The 17,011-nt window shown below is 39.0% G+C and overlaps 1 long non-coding RNA gene across 4 annotated transcripts; it reads right to left on the reverse strand.

Annotated features, from left to right (window-relative positions):
• Positions 1 to 3,295: 3,295 nt before the first annotated feature.
• On the reverse strand, positions 3,296 to 16,965 carry LOC108702261. Of its 4 annotated transcripts, XR_005964642.1 has the most exons (9): positions 16,827 to 16,965; positions 16,054 to 16,129; positions 12,614 to 12,691; positions 8,425 to 8,588; positions 7,321 to 7,415; positions 6,288 to 6,456; positions 5,971 to 6,064; positions 4,462 to 4,524; positions 3,296 to 3,539 (listed from the first exon to the last, which is right to left on the reverse strand). It is a non-coding gene; the product is annotated as an uncharacterized LOC108702261 (long non-coding RNA). The 4 variants fall into 4 exon arrangements; XR_005964640.1 differs by lacking the exon at positions 7,321 to 7,415 and having other exon boundaries at positions 16,827 to 16,964; XR_005964639.1 differs by lacking the exon at positions 6,288 to 6,456 and having other exon boundaries at positions 16,827 to 16,962.
• Positions 16,966 to 17,011: the final 46 nt, after the last annotated feature.

Raw genomic sequence — 17,011 nt, forward strand, 5'->3', positions numbered from 1 at the left:
ATATTGGTATTGTCTCTAGGAAGTCATCAATAAACCAAAAATAGTTATGGATATTTTTGCAATAGTGTATTGGGTTTTTGACACAGGCTGGATGCTGATTAGGTCACCTGCCATCACAAGGTTCCTCTGCAGATCTCTCATAATGAAGATGCCACCATGAGTATTTTGGGGTGGCATGTTTCTGGGAGGGTTCTGCGTAGCACTTTTCCGTGGTGGTATCTGTTGATTGCAATTATATCAGTGGTTTCTGTAGAGGGCATCTGACTGGGAGTAGAATATTCACCACAGCAAGAGGGTAGTCTCACTGGCATCAGTCATAAGTATAAGAACAAGTGTCTTTGTGTTGTAGACAGCAACAACTCACAGTCTCCACCCCCTGAGATGGAGGGCCACAGTTTGACGTCTCTTGGCTAGAATGTTTCTTGTAGTCGGTCACAAGGCTCAAGGGCGGCTCATTTCTAACCTCGTCATAACTGGGTTCTATCCGCTACACTCTCAATGATCATCCTAATTCCATTTCAATAGGAAATGCAAAGTAATCTCACAGGTATTGTGATAGCCTCCACCTCCTTAAAGAGACAGTAGGGCTAATAGCTTGTGTTTTATATCCCCCTGTCCCATTAAATGGCGGGTGTCTTTAAAGCCACAGCTCAGTTGTACATTTCATACTGTTGGCTCACAGTGTAAATTGCCTTGGGACATGTACTGAATATAATAAAGGAGTTGTAATTACGTTCTCTATGCGACCAGCTTGACCGTATAAACTGCCGCTCTTTATTTGCAGACTACGAGTTTTTCCAATCTGTTCAAATAAAACGTTCTATGGATTTTTTTTAATTCGGTGCGTTTGGTATATAAATATGTAGAAATCGCATTTATGGTTTAATTGAAACGCGCCGTTCAACTGAACATCTTTTACCTCAGATATTCAACCAGCAAAGTAGGTTTTTATGCAGTTTCTCAGTCCATATATAAATAAATATAATCCGTTACCTCTCACCTATTGGTATGTAATTCTTCTGGCTTGGACTCTGTGTTTGTCCGTGTTTGGGCACGGGACGCTGTACTACTGTCAAGTTTCTGGCTTGCCATTTTGCCGCAAGCAATCTACAAAGATTTAAAAAAAAAAAGCCCTGGATAAAGTGATTGTTAAATATTGTACAAATAAAACATGTATGCTATCCCCATCAGAAACAAAACCACAAATAAAAAAAGTGAACATATAATATTGCGAATATTGAACTGTGTCTCTTCTTTCCAAGCGTCGAAATTGGTTTCTGTAGGGAACGAATGGCAGTGCTTCCTCCATCTTGCCTCCTGCTTGGTCACAATTCATTAGTCAATCCTGTGTGGTATCGTTGTGAAAGAATGGTGTGATTATGAAGTGCTACTTTTTGGGGGCTACAGTGAAAACGAGTTCCTCCTCACGTCGATGCACTGACCAAAGCACTCCATTGGCAAATGGAAATTTCGCAATTTTTCAAACATATAAACTTTCCCCGTTGACGAATTGGTCAATATCCATCTTCTATAGATATATAAATTTATTGGTACAGCTTTCTACTGTATATATGACCTCTTTTTAGCCTGCAGAATTGTATAGATACAGCAGCTCCCCTGCCCTGTAGAGCACGGATGCCAAACCGTTTTTTGAGCCATATTCAAATGTAAAGAAAAGTTGGACAGCCACATACTGTAAGTATGCTAGAAGCTCCTGGGAGTACTAATTAAAGGAGTTGTTCACCTTTAAATGAACTGTTAGTATGATGTAGAGAGTGATATTCTGAGCCAATTTGCAATTGGTTTTCATTTTTTATTATTTGAGGTTTTTGAGCTATTTAGCTTTTTATTCAGCAGCTCTCTAGTTTGCAATTTCAGCAAGCTAGTTGCTATGGTCCAAACGACCCCAGCAACAATGCATTGATTTGATTAAGAGACTGGAATATGAATAGTAGAGGGCCTGCATAGAAAGAGGAGTAAATAAAAATTAACAATAACAACAAATGTGTAGCCTTACAGAGCATTTGTTTTTTAGATGCATCAGTGACCCCCATTTGAAAGCTGGAAAGAGTTAGAAGAAGGGAATTAATTAAAAAAAAACTATAAATAATGAAAGATCAGTTAAAAAGTTGTTTAGAATTAGCCATTCTAGAACATACTAAAATTTAACTTAAAGGTGAACCACCTCTTTGTCTATGTGGACTGACAGCCTACACGAGGCTCTGTTTTGCAGTAACTCTGGTTTTTATGCACCTGAAATTTGCCCCCGAACTAGGAATTCAAAAATAAGTACCTGCTTTAAGGCCACTGGGAGCAACAGCCAAGATCAAAAGCCAATGGTTGGGGACCACTGCTGTAGCCTTTTCAACAGACATTATGGAGGACACAGAGTAGTTGAAGTTTCTGCATGAAGAAGTGCTAGGTGAGAACTCAAGAATGTAGCCAAGTGGAGCACAGCAGTCATTTTTAATGGCAATATTTGAGGTACATCCCTTTCAAAAGGGAATGAAACAACTTTGGTCCTTTTGCCAAAGATTTTGTTGTCCACCTTTACACCACAGCAAGAGATGGTGTCAGATGTCCAAAAATGGATCATTTAAAGTTGGTGTTGCCCTTGATGGATGAAAACCATTGCCATTTTGGCAGAATGACAAATCATTTACAGATCAGATTTTAAAGAAACAGTTCAGTGGAAAAATACAATTCAGCAATAGGCTGTGCAAAATGAAAAACAGTTTTGCGACCCCCCTCCCAGAGCTGCTTTAGAAGGTAACATTAAACTTTACATTTCAATATTAGAAAAATGGTCACAAATAGAAAGTAATTGGAAAAGGTCTTTATTTTTGGGCAACAATCTGAAGCCAACTGAACTGAAAAAAGTGTTTGAAGGTGAACAACCCCTTTAATTAATACCTCAGCTCATACCAAGGTAACAAAAACACTGTGTTAAGTCACAGTTCCAAGAATATAGTTACCAACTAAGAGTCATTCAAGCTCGACATTTAAGGGACATCTAGGAGAGTACCTCAAAACTCACCATAACTAGCTTCAGAGCCTTCCCCCCTGCAGTTTCGTTGTTTGGAAATCATTGTCTGGTCACCTCTTAGGAGGTTTTTGTACTTTATATGGTCCTGTCTATTAGTAAAATAGGTGTCCTCAAATGCCTGGGGAAAAATGATTCCCTTAAATAAACCATGCTAAAGCTAAAAGGCATAATTAAATAATGGAATGATTGTTGTACTGGATCCTACTTGGCCCTATTTCTGGGCTCCTCTGCACTAAAGCCAAATGACACTTTAATTAGGAATAGTTTATTATAAAGTACAAAATTAGATGTGCATTGATATTTCAATACAAAATTGCCCGTGATCCTTCCCCTCAGCTGAATGAGGACACTGTTTCACATGTGTAGGGCAGTTGGGGTACTTGTGAAGTGCTTCTGCAATTTGAGTGTTATCTAGTAGAAGCTTCACGCGTCGGTTCTCTTTCAGCTTTTCCATGGGCTTTATCAGCTGTAACTGGTGCAAGTGCTCAAACGCCTACAAGAAAAAACAAACAGTTTAAGGGACAGGTTTAAAAGTGAAACAATGGGTTTTTTTAATTAGCAACTGGATTTCTTTCGGTTAGGGAAAATATATTCTATTAATTTCTCACTGGACTAAAAGGTGCTGTAATTAGAATCCACAGCAGAGGGTGCAGCACACGATGAAACTAGAGTATCTAAATGCCGATTATGTCATTGATATGCATTGTGCTTACTGTACGCTCTGCCTCATTAACTATGTATTAGCTTATCTGTATCAGTATTGAGTCAGGGTTCTGAACTAGAAACTCTCAGCAAGGAGTATGTTCTCCCCGTGTGCATTTCCTTCCACACTCCAAAAACATACAGACTAGCTAACTGGCTTGTGAATAGACTGTAACTTCCAATACGGTCTCTTTAAAGCCTTTTTTTTTAGCCTCCATTCCCAAAGGCAAATATGCATCTTGCTTTTATCATTACTTTTTTTGTTGTTGTCGATGTATAGAATTAAAAGGTATCATGGAGACCCATATAAAAAATAATGCATTGAATCCTGGCCTATAGGCTTATAATCTGTTCCATTAACTACTGTGTGGGTTCTGCTCAGCACATGCACAACATGATAAATTCCTATTGGCTGCTCAGTACTGGGCACTAGTACTATGTCTAGAGAGACTTGCCCAGTGCTTGTAAGTGCCACTGAAAGAAAGGGGTAAATTCACCAGTTAGAGGAATTGATAAGGGTAAAGAGTGAATCTGTAATGCAGCAGTATGAAATACAAACACAACCTACTTCAAATTTGAAATGTTTGTGACAAAAACAGGTTGTTTGGAAGCACAAGGAGGAGAAATGGTTCTATATTACTATTAAATGAGTACATAAACCAACAAGTCAGCCATGGTGTGGAACAGATTATTACCAGATATCTGTACTTTACCTTTATTACTACATGCTATTCAAAATGATAGAGTGAACTTTCCTCTGAATAAACTTTGGAATTCTGCAAAATTAATAACAAAAAAAATGTTAAATAGAGCATTCACAGCAGCAGGTGGAAGGAGTAACTAAGCAGTAAAAGCAATATGGAGCCAACATCAGCATGGAAGCCCAAGGTTGAACCAAAATGGTGGAAGAAACAGCGACCATGCCAGTAAGCCACATAACCCACATGTAGTGAAGAAGAATAGAAGTAAATTGTTTAACTTAGGAGGGTCCCCTCTGCTATAGAGAAGCGCTCAAGAGGTTCCAGCGTATCCAGCAAGCCTGAGAGTGAGGAACACCAGAGGACTGGACTCACAAATGGGGGCAATGCAAGCTGTATCCCTCCTGGGAATGAATATAAGTGTATTTCACCTAGATCCACTTTTGGCCCATCTACCCAGGTAAGAACAGAGGTGCCTCAACAGACTCCAGCGTAGCATCCACTGAGAAAATGCATAGGGGTTATTTACAGTGCTGTGAAGATGTGGGATTCTCTCCCTGAATCAGTCATACAGGCCGATACATTAGATAGCTTTAAAGGAGAAACAAACCCTTAATTTAAAAAACCCCTACCCTACATAGGCCCCCCTCCCCCACCGCCTAGCTGCCCCCCCCCGGCAAATGCCCCTAACTCTTTACTAAAACCTCTGCAGATTCTGTCTAGCAGATTCTGCGAAACAAAAAAATTGCTCCAACTGTGCATGTGCCGCTTTGTCGTTCTCATTCCAAAGATTACTGAAGATAAGAAGATGGCGCCCGTGAACTCAGCTGGACAGAATCTGCATGGAGGGGAAGTAAAGACTTAGAGACATTTGTCAAGGACAGCTAGACTGGGGGGGGGCTATGTAGGGTAAGGGGGTAGGGTTTTTTTTTTTTTAAGGGTTTGTTTCTCCTTTAAGAAGGAGTTGGATGGCTTTTTAGCAAGGGAGGGAATACAGGGTTATGGAAGATAGCTCATAGTACAAGTTGATCCAGGGACTAGTCCACCATTTTGGAGTCAGGAAGTAATTTTTTCCCCTCTGAGGCCAATTGGAGAGGCTTCAGATGGGTTTTGTGCCTTCCTCTAATCCACTAGCAATTAGGCAGGTTATATATAGACTTGAAAGACTGAACTTGCAGGATGTGGGTCTTTTTTCAAACTAACTTACTATGTTACATCTATACTGGCAACACACTTTGCATCAGGGCTAAAACAACCCTGGCACTGAACAGGTTAATATTTGCAAGGAATCCAACCATGGTGCATAGCCATACCGATTTCAGAATTACTATTTAACTATTGCTTAAAATCCCCAAAAAATTGTCTCCCCCATCACTGCAATAATTCTGAAATTATTCTTAGTGTTGATCCTATAAAACGCATGCGCCAAGAATGCATCTGGCAGCAGCTGGCACAGTGGGACTATGAGTGCGCTGCAAATATATAAATATATAACATAGTAGGACATATTTAATTCCAAATTACCATTGTGCACCATCTGGAAATGAAAAGGTTCCCCATCATAAATGTCGTGTAAGTGCTTCATGGCAATGATTAGGCAGAGCTAGAAAAGACAGACCTACAAAGAGAACAAAGAATTGAACATAACAATGCACTTCCACTATACAGCTAAATTTCCTTTTGGTTAGAATATAGAGAAGGTCAAGGTTAACTAGCATATACAAGTAGATCTAATAAATATAGTTGCCTGTACTCAGCTTTATTTGAAGTAAATATGGCAATACACAGACCTATATTGTTGCTAAACTGGGAATTATTGGCCAATGTACTATGTTGCCTACCTGACCAATAACTGATCAGTCAGATACCAGTTGGGAAGCCTTGAGAATCTCTGTCGGGCAAAGGATCACATCAGGCCTAAATCACAGTCCTCATCCAGAGGGTCTTGTGGAGCCCCCCACACGATTCCATCATTGGCCCAGGAAGCAAACAATACTCTAAAAGTTGTACCTGGTAAAAACAATGACAAAGCCCTGTTTGAGGCAAAAACATGCCCCGTGACCATCAGGCCATCCTAGTTTATAGTAATGACATTATTTACACTCCCTGTGGGGGGCAATAAGCAGCTTGCAGCCAGCCTTCAGTGGGACAATGGCTGTATAAGTAAGGCTGAAACTGCAGACTGAGCTTTAAAGCTTGTGCTTGAAACTTTTAAAACTCACATCACACCTTACATTGCTTTATATACTTTGGGGCAGATTTATCAAGGGATGAATTGAAAATTAAAATTTTCAAGTTTCTTTATGGCCAAAACTGTCAAATTCGACTAGGGAATTGTTAAAATTTGATTCAAGTTTTTTTTAAAAATATTTGATTTTCTAGATTTATCATACTCCGGGCCTTTAAGAACTCTAATTCGACTATTCGCCACCTAAAACCTGCCGAATTGCTGTTTTAGTCAACGGGAGATGTTGTATGCAGCCTTCCTGACAATCAAGTTTGTTTCAGAGAAAAATCGAGTTTTTAAAACGCAAATCGGGTTTTTTAAACTCAAATCAAATTCGATTTGAATTTGACTTGGGCTTTCGGTCGATCTTTAGAAAATGTTTTTTTTTAATAAATATTTTTAATTGACTTTTAATATTTCCATAAAGTAATAAAGCAATAAAGTTAAAGGTATATTTGCCTTTGAAAGGATATAAGATGTAATTAGAGTTGATGTAATTAGAGTTTCAGATTTCCTTCCCTTACTACTGTGTTAGAGCCAAGTCACATGTGTACCAGGAAATGGATAATTATCCTATGCAAGCTCCAATTGTCTTGTCATTATACATCTGTAGCATTAATGTAAAGAAACCCTACAAGCATTCTCACCAGAATATATTTGCCTTTGAGTCCTGGTGGACTTCCAAGAATTCTGCCGCAGTTATATGAGGGTGAGACTCATTGACACGGCAGACAGCCAGGAGCTGATAATGGAGACATGGTTAAAAAAAAAAATCTGAATTTAGAGGAAAATGTTCTTGTGTAATAGGTGTTTGTTATATTAAAACCCATATTCCCTTTTCAGCACCTCTGTCTGAGAGGAGTACAGCTGGTTACCTATCATTTGTAGGCATAATGCTTGATTAACCAAACTCATTGTCACTTAATTTGATTTGAAAACATAAAAAGCAAGTGGATATACATTTTAATAGTTTAATAGTCTTCATAGAAAACAGTAGCACTAAAGTAATTTGCAAACATGGTGCCTAGCAGTGATGTCCCTTGTAGATGCCACATGTACTTGTTTCTCTTTGGCTCAAGAGCTTATTACAGGCAAGGGATCTGTTATGCAGAAAGTTCAGAAATACTGAAAGGCCATCTCCCATAGACGCTACGTTATAATAAATTAATCCAAATGTTTAAAAAGTATTTCCTTTTTCTCTGCAATAATAAAACAGTACCTTGAACGTGATCCAAAATAAGATAGAATTAATCCTTATTAGAAGCAAAATCAGCCTATTGGGTTTATTAAATGTTTACATGATTTTCTAGTAGACTTAAGGTATGGAGATTCAAATTACAGAAAGATCTGTTATCTGGAAAACCCCAGGTATGGAGCATTCTGGATAACAGGTCACATACCTGTACTCCTAAACGGTACTCCAAAAAAACATGTTAAAAGTTTACTTTTTATAAGTGATAACATATTCCTTAAGTTCCCCTTTAAACACACATGGAATGGCTGTGTAAAATCTAATCAATATTGTTATTAGTGAATAACCTGCCAGTCACACTAGAGAGAGAAGCTGTTGACCACCATTAACTTGAGAAAGTCAGAAACCAGGTCTACAAGACCACAGAAAATCCTTGCTGTGAAGGGGAGTCATGATACCTGACTAATACAAGACATGGGTAAAACTATAAAATGTATTAGAATATATGGGGGCAATTATGGGATGACAAGCGAGCAGAGAGGATGATTTGATACTGTACCTTAATTCTTTTGTTCCATTTCTCAGCAAACCGAGTGTCTGGGAACAGAAAGTTTCTCTTGAAATATTTGCAGGTACTGGGAGAAACTGAAGGAATTGAGCAGATGAATCTGTCGGTGGGAAAACCCGAGATTTCACTCTTTTCTCTAGAAGTTCCATAACGTCCTGCAACATGAACATGCTTAGTGGCTGGGCACCGTCACAGACAGAGAGAAAACGGATATTTCACTTACTGTCCCAACCAACATCCGATAAATGAAATCATTGATTTGACCAAATGCTGAATACTTTGATCAGCATGCTCCATTTTGTCATATAGCAGCACAGAATATGCTGGCCCTCAATACTCATCAAAAATAAATAATAAAAGAATTTTAGGTGCACTTTAATTTCCTGGTTGTACCAGAAGAATAAAAGACGTTGTTTTGGAGCTACATGCAGGTCTACAACTATATTCTGATGACTTTGGTATTCATTTCTATGCCTCTACCTTGATCACTGACATTGCTTGAGCACCGGTCATGTTTCCAGGCATCCCAACTTGAAACTTGCATTGATCCAGTTATAGACAGACAACTCCCCCCCCCCCATACTGACAAGTTCTCCCACTGGATTGATTTACAGACATCTGGAGGAGGAAAACCCTGGATTGTAAGATATTTTTAGGTTCCTCTTTCACTATAGGGTTTATTTATTGAAAGCAAGAAGACTTCACGCTGAAATGAATTGCCACAGGTCTCTGCTCTCTTGATTCTGAGCTGCCACTTCCATAAATGTTGTGCTACCTGCATTCAGTGAGGTGAATGCTCTTGTGCTTCTGCCCTGGGCTATAATATATGTCCCAATATGTATCAAATAGATCTTGCTCTGGTCACAGGGGATCCTCTGGGCAAGGACACAAGAGGTATATCAGAACGTAGCATAACCATTTTTAATAGTAGACCTGATAATGAGTTTTCATTTTGGAGAAAATTATTACAATATTCCTAAGTAATGGGAGTCCAAAGGATGTTACAAAAAAATGTATATTATGGATGAATTCACGTCATTAAAATAATATACATAGTTCCCCCCTTTTGTTTTGGCAGAAATAATATGGTATAAGCCTAGTTTGTTACCTTATTGCTGTTTTCATACATATAAAATTATCAATGATATACAGTTAGGCCATAAATCATTGGACAGAGACAACCTTTTTCTAATTTTGGTTCTGTACATTAACACAATGAATTTTAAATGAAAATTCACTGTGGTAACTACACCTGCGTTCAACGCATGTATGCAACATGCTGCGTCCCATCTGCGTTTGGAGCTTACATGCGTCTGTGTGAGTACAGCCCCCTTCAGAATAATTGAGTGCGTCTACTCCTGCGCTCCCCTGTGGCTGAACAGAAGAAATCGCAACGCAGGGAAAAACAGCCATGTGTAAGAGCCCTTAATTCAGTGGGTTGAACAAAAATTTTGCATAAAAATGTGAGGAACTAAAGCCTTTTTTTTTTAAACACAATCACTTCATTTCAGAGGCTCAAAAGTAATTGGACACTGACTCAGAGGCTATTTCATGGGCAGGTGTGGGCAATTCCTCCATTATGTCATTATCAGTGAAGCAGATAAAAGACCTGGAGTTGATTTGAGGGGGGGGGTGATGTATGTGGAAGATTATGCTGTGAACAGACAACATACAGTCAAAGGAGCTCTCCATGCAGGTTTTTGGCGCATGCGCAGTAGATCCGTACCTGGTAAATGCTCCTACTGCGCATGCGCCAAAATGCCGGTCAAAGCAGGAAGAAGACCGCTTGGGAGAAGATGGCGCCTGTGAACTCCATGGACAGGACCTGCGCAGAGGGGTGAGTTAGGGGCATTTGCCCAGCGGGACAGGTAGGCCAGGGGGGAGGAGGGAGGGGGGGCAACACAGGGGAGGGCGGAGGGTTTTTGCGCCCAGGGAATTTCCTTCTCCTTTAAGCTGCAAAAACAGAAAAAAACCCATCTGAGAAATTGCTACAATATTAGGAGTGGCAAAGTCTACAGTTTGGTACATCATGAGAAAGAAAGCACTGGGGAACTCAGCAACGCAAAAAGACCTGGATGTCCACGGAAGACAACAGTGGTGGATGATCGCATAATCATTTCCATGGTGAAGAGAAACTGCTTCACAACAGCCAAACAAGTGCACAACACTCTCCAGGAGGTAGGTGTATCGATATTCATGTCTACCATAAAGAGAAGACTGCATGAAAGTAAATACAGAGGGTGCACTGCAAGGTGCAAGCCACTCATAAGCATCAAGAATAGAAAGGCTAGATTGGACTTTGCTAAAAAAAAAAAAAAAAAAAAAAAATCTAAAAAAGCCTGCACAGTTCTGGGAAAACATTCTTTGGACAGATGGAACAGCTCACAATCCAAAGCATACCACATCATCTATAAACATGGCGGAGGCAGTGTGATGGCTTAGGTGTGCATGGCTGCCAGTGGCACTGGGACACTAATGTTTATCCATGATGTGACACAGGACAGAAGCAGCCAAATGAATTGCCTTGAGCCACCATTTCATTTAAAATTCATTGTGGTAATGTACAGAACCAAAATTAGAAAAACATTGTCTCTGTCTAAAGATTTATGGGCCTAACTGTAAATCAGTGAAGCAGTACCTCTACCCTTTCCATCAGTTTCACTGAACAAGAATGTATCTGGAGTACTGTTGTACCTTAGCCCTGACACTTTGCCTTCAGTCTTCTCCAAAGGTTCTAATCTTATCACCTAGTTCTCACATACAATATATAAAATGGTATACTATTAAATTTCAACTTTTAAGCAGTTTCGGCTTCCCATGTTCCCTTCAGCTTTCTGAAATGGGCTTTGATATGTTGCGCTCTCTTCTCCATACTGATGGACTTGGGTGTACTCTCAAGCCAAAATCCCTCCACACAGACTCCTGAAAGTGGGACAGGTACCCTAAATTCCAAACAGACCAATGAGCAGAGAGGGTTCAATGAAAATGATTTTCAACTTTTTGCAGTTAATTTCTGGATTAATCCCTATAAAATAACTGCATTCACAATCTTCAGTTACAATGCACTGCACTTGGATTTCTGCACTTTAAAAGCAGTTTGAATGCTTGCTGGAGTTTGACAGAGCAGACGGTTCAAATCACTGTGAAGGTGAAGAAACTGATGGCTGTCTAACTTAAGAGCATGTCACCCTTAATTTAGCTAAAAGTAAAATAATTTAATGGAAATCAATGTGACCAAATTAATATACAAGTGTGCAGGCAATTAGTCAGCCATGTCCCCTTTTACATAGAAACAGTATGAATTCTTTGGATATGTATATACTGCTGCAGCATTGATGGTAAACTTTTATTTTCAGTGGGTGACCTAGTTGGCTATGAAACTCAGTGTCATACTTACATATGAGAGTTCTTTGATCATTAGAATAACATTTCAATGGCACTGCTAAAAATACGTGCTCTGAAACTTACACAATTTTCCTACTAATGGTATGGTACAAAGATTTGATAATGGCACAAAAACATGGGCAGTGCTGTTATTGTGGCGATGTGCATTGATCATAACTGGAAAAGATTCACAAGATTCATATAATTAATCATCAAGAATCTCCTGAGAGAAAAATTGTAGGAACACTACTGATAAACTGCTATCACATCAAACACTTCAGTGTAAAATAAAAACTGGGTAAATAGGCTGTGCAAAACTAAAATGTTAGTCAAAAATGCAATGTAAGGCTGGAGTGAAAGGATGTCTCACAGAATTGAATACAACTTCCTGCTTTGCAGCTCTCTAACTCTGAGTTAGTCAGTGACTTTAAGGGGGGGGGGCGACATGGGACATGAGTTTGCAATTGATCCTTAGCATGCAGTTCAGATTCAAAGCAAGTCACTGATTGGTTACTGCCTGGTAACCAATAAGTGGAAACCAAAAGAGAGCAAAGCAGGAAGTAGCGTTCTGTAAGACATCCAGTCACTCCAGCCTTTATAGATAACATTTTTGGCTAACTATATTAAAAAAAAAAAAATTATTTTGCACAGCCTATCTATATAACTAGTTTTTATTTGTATACTGAACAATTCCTTTAATATTTAAATGATACACCAATTGTTGGATCAATCAAAGTTCTCTAGGACTGTATATGAACTGCAGCTTAAACAAGTTGGGAAAATAATGAAACCTTACCAAGCTCTTTCCTGATCCCCTAGGGCCAATAATCAGCGCTGAGTTACTTTCACCATGAATCACGGTTCAACCAAATGCCTGAAATTACAAGTACAGGGTGTCATTCAGATGATGCAGCTAAAATACACCAAGGACAGAAATGGGAGACAAGAGACCATTTTTAGGCATCAGGAAACCCTCTAATTCATTAAAGGGATACTGACATTTTTTTTCAAAATGCATCAGTTAATAGTGCTGCTCCAGATTTTTGTGCTGAAATCCGGTTTTCAAAAGTGCAAACTGATTTTTTAATATTTAATTTTGAAATCTGACATGGGGATAGACATATTGTCAGTTTCCCAGGTGGCCCCAGTCAAGTGGCTTGTGCTCGGATAAACTTCAGTTAGTCTTTACTGCAAGTTGGAGTGATATCAACCCTCCCCCCCGCCCCCACACACCCATCAGCAGAACAATGGGAAGGTAACCAGACAACAGCACCTGGTAAATTTAATAACAGCACTCAATAGTAAAAATCCATGTCCCACTGAGACTCCTTCAGTTGAGTAGGAGAAACAACATCCTGTCAGAAAGCAGTTCCATTATCCAGCACTGACTCTTTCTGAAAGCACATGACAGGCACAATGACCTAAGATGGCTGCCTATACCCCAATAATATAACTAAATAAAAATACACCTAGAAATGACATTTTACATGGTAGAGTGAATTATTTGCAATGTAAACAGTGTAATTTAGAAATAAAAACGATACCATAAAATCATGACAGAATTCCTTTAACAATACATAAATCTTACTTGTGCTGAGAATCTACTAAAAATGGTTTGCCATGATGCTGAAAAAGCCTTTGCTCATAGAGCACTGGTGGCAGAAAGAAGTGAGCTGTTGGTTATAAAGGATAAAGTACAAGAACCTAACAATACTGTAAGATTTATAACTACCTATAATACTAACAGCTCCCAAATACAGGCAATTTTGGATAAGCACTGGCCAATACTCTTGGAAGACAATACCCTCGGATCCATACTGCAAGAGCGAGCAGCAATATGTTATAAGCGTAGTCCCAACTTGAGAGACATGCTCACAAGAAGTAATTTTCAAAATTCACGGAACAAATGTCAAAAAAATCATGGGTGTTTTCCCTGTGGGGATTGTAACATGTGTCACAAGTTACAAAAAATTATTACCTTTGTAGACCGTTTTGGTAAAACCCACAGAGTTAATAACTACATAAATTGCAGGACCCAAGGCGTAATCTACTGCATTGAATGTCCGTGTATGAAACAGTATATAGGTATGACCACACAGATGTTAAAAACAAGGATGCAGCAACACTGTAGTGCCATTAGAACAGCAGGCAATGGCAACAAAAATGAAAAAACTCTCTCTACTGTAGCTCAACATTTTAAAAAAAGTACACCATATGGATCCATCAAGAATGAAATTCTGGGCCTTGGAAAAGGTGGAATTGGGAATTCGAAAAGGAAACCTCGAACAGGCCCTGTTAAAAAGAGAAAGTTACTGGATCTTCAAATTAAACACGGTGTCCCCGAATGGGATAAATGAAAATAATTTATTTACATCATTCATTTAATAAATCCCACACGAAACAGAAACGTTTTTTAATAACTTTTATTAACTTTATAAAAACAAAGAAAATTTCAGGAGCTCATACGATAAGCTATATATATGATCATATTGAATTTCATTTAATTAATAATTAATAAAGATGTTTTTAGGTGTCATTCATATATATATTCAACAAGAGCAATTAATGGGTTTTTATAAAAATAAATTTTGGAATAAAAATATATAAATAATTTAATTAAAAAACTAGTTCATATATAATGGTGATTTGTATAAATGAAAACGTTCCCCAACATCCCTGTCGATATAGAAGCCCTGGATGTGATATTATTAATGCAGGATTTGCAAGTAAAGAATTTGAGCCAGCCAGAGTAATTAACAGGGGTGTCTCGTCGTGTCATATGACTCCGAGTTGCGGCATGGGTGTTATGACAACGGCGGCACCAATAGTAGGGAGGCACGCGCACTCCTCGCGATAGATCTAGTGGGAGCGTGCGAGTGCGCGCGATCTCGGAGTAAGATCCCGCGAGAACTCAGTAACGTGACGTAGGACGCGGAAGTAACTTAAACCACACGTCTTAGGGAACATTTTCATTACGCCTTGACAAAGCTAACATAGCGAAACGCGCGTTGGCGTTTCATTTCCTGATCTGGTTATCTTTTTAAACTATTTTAAAAAACTTGGGGTCAAACAATTTTTTGGAGGGTGGTGGAAATAATCTTTGCTCGGTTCAACCTTTTCTCCTTCTCTGCTAACTATACTCCCAGGAGACCGTGGAATTGTGGTTTTATAGGTTACATTAGCCTCTCAAATCAGCTTAGGGCTCAGTTAACTACGAGACCACAGTCCCGGCTACTCTGCCTTCTCCATCTTTGTGGTGTCCCAGGGATAGAAAAAATAGGCAGTAGTTTTGGGACAACTCCACCTCCTCTTATTTCATTTTCTTCCTTTCTTCATGAATTTGAGCATTGATTTTGGTTTTTATCCTATTAAATGGCAGTCTAGTTAACTTATTAAATTGAACCTTATTAATTAGGAGGATTATTAACTTATACAGCACAGCAAGCACTTTATAATTAATGAAATTTATAATCTCCTCTTAGCAAATTAGTTATATAATTCAATTATATTTTTCTTAGTATCACAATCAATTTAGTAATCATTTATTAATCCTGGTATCATCCTATTAATTGGTTCTATAATACTGTGGCACTATAGAATTTTTGGCTTCTTTAGCCCCTCACAATTAACTTATTGCACTGCACTTTATAATTTATTGCACAGCACTTTATAAATTATAATAAGTGTTATATTCATGCACTTATCAGTGGGTTTTTTTTAAGTGCTTACTATTTAATTGACTATTAATAAGTGTGTCTAAAATATTTCGTGACTGCCTTAGTTTAGATTGTTCAAGTGGGGGTTCTTTTCTATTCCTTTGGATATTGTGAAATTTTCTGAATACTGACTGCAGTCAGACCTCCACTTGAATTAGAAGGATTAAAACCAAGGGATAGTGGGGCGATTCGTGTTGTTTTGAAAAAGCCTTTGCCTTAATATTCCATGAACCTGTAGATAAAGGAAAGTAGCTGTTAAACAAAGGAATCATTTAATGACAGCTGTATTTAACTGGTATGTAGGATTGCCACCTGGCCGGTATTTTGCCGGCCTGACCGGTAAAAATGATGGTTGATCCCAATGTTATTAAAACACATACTGTAAATAATCAGTCACCGTGCTGTCTGCTCCCTGATAGTTTATTGAAGTTCTAGCCTGAACCACCACTATATTTTCACATATAGATAAAAGTATCATCATATAAGCAATATTTCTGAAACAATACACTGAACACGTTACCTTTGATATGCATTCTCCTGCAGGGAGACAAAGATCCTTAGACTTCCGTTTGCTTATGAAATCATAGATTTATTCCCTTTCGAGAAACAAAGAGAGACATATTATTGCTAACAGAAAACTGATGTAAAATAAACAGCACTTTGCACAGCTAAATAGCAATCGGTGTAAAAGTGTGGTGCAAAGAAACCAGTACAGCAGGACTCTAAATTAAAGGGAAAGCAAAGCTATAGAACAAAGGAGTACTGTACTTAGTGCAAGCTTGAGTGCATGCCCCATAAAATGAGAAGGGGATCCTATAAATGTATCAAATCTCTGCACAACTCATAATGACGGGCTGGGCAGGTTGTTATGTATAGTACATAGCTCTAGTGTAGGAATGGGAGTATAGACCAGTTGTGTAGAAGTGGTAGGGCAGGGACTGAGTAGAGTGTTGCCAGACAATGCAATGTACTGGGTCCAAGAAAACAAAAGGACTAAATCGCGGATTTGCCGTGTACAACCATGCAGCTGCTGTACTACATCTCCCAGCATCCCCTCTGACAGCTGAAGGGAGAAATTGCATACGGCAAGACTACAGGCTGGACATCACTACAAACGCTTTACTTCTTTACAAAACATAATGTGCCCATTGTATGTGTAGTTTATATTTCTCCTCATGCAGTACCGGTATTTTCCTTTCAGCACTTCCCTTGCTCTCCAATTCCTATATAACCAATATACCTCCCCCCCCCGTGCCTCGTTGCCCTATCTTTACTTGTGCCCCCATTACCTACCTGTCTCTCCAGTCTTCCTGTGCTCTCAGGTTTAACCTCACCACGTGACTCACACTAGCCTTATTCCCACCCCTCCTGCCGTTTCCTTGGTGACCACACTTCCAAGCTTTTACTTCCTTCTCTTTCTCACTTCCGGGTACTGAAAGTTTCCGTTTCCTGCTAAGCCGCTGTGCACTGTGGGCCCC

This window comes from Xenopus laevis, chromosome 9_10S (assembly GCF_017654675.1).
Source record: "Xenopus laevis strain J_2021 chromosome 9_10S, Xenopus_laevis_v10.1, whole genome shotgun sequence".
Taxonomy (NCBI): domain Eukaryota; kingdom Metazoa; phylum Chordata; class Amphibia; order Anura; family Pipidae; genus Xenopus; species Xenopus laevis.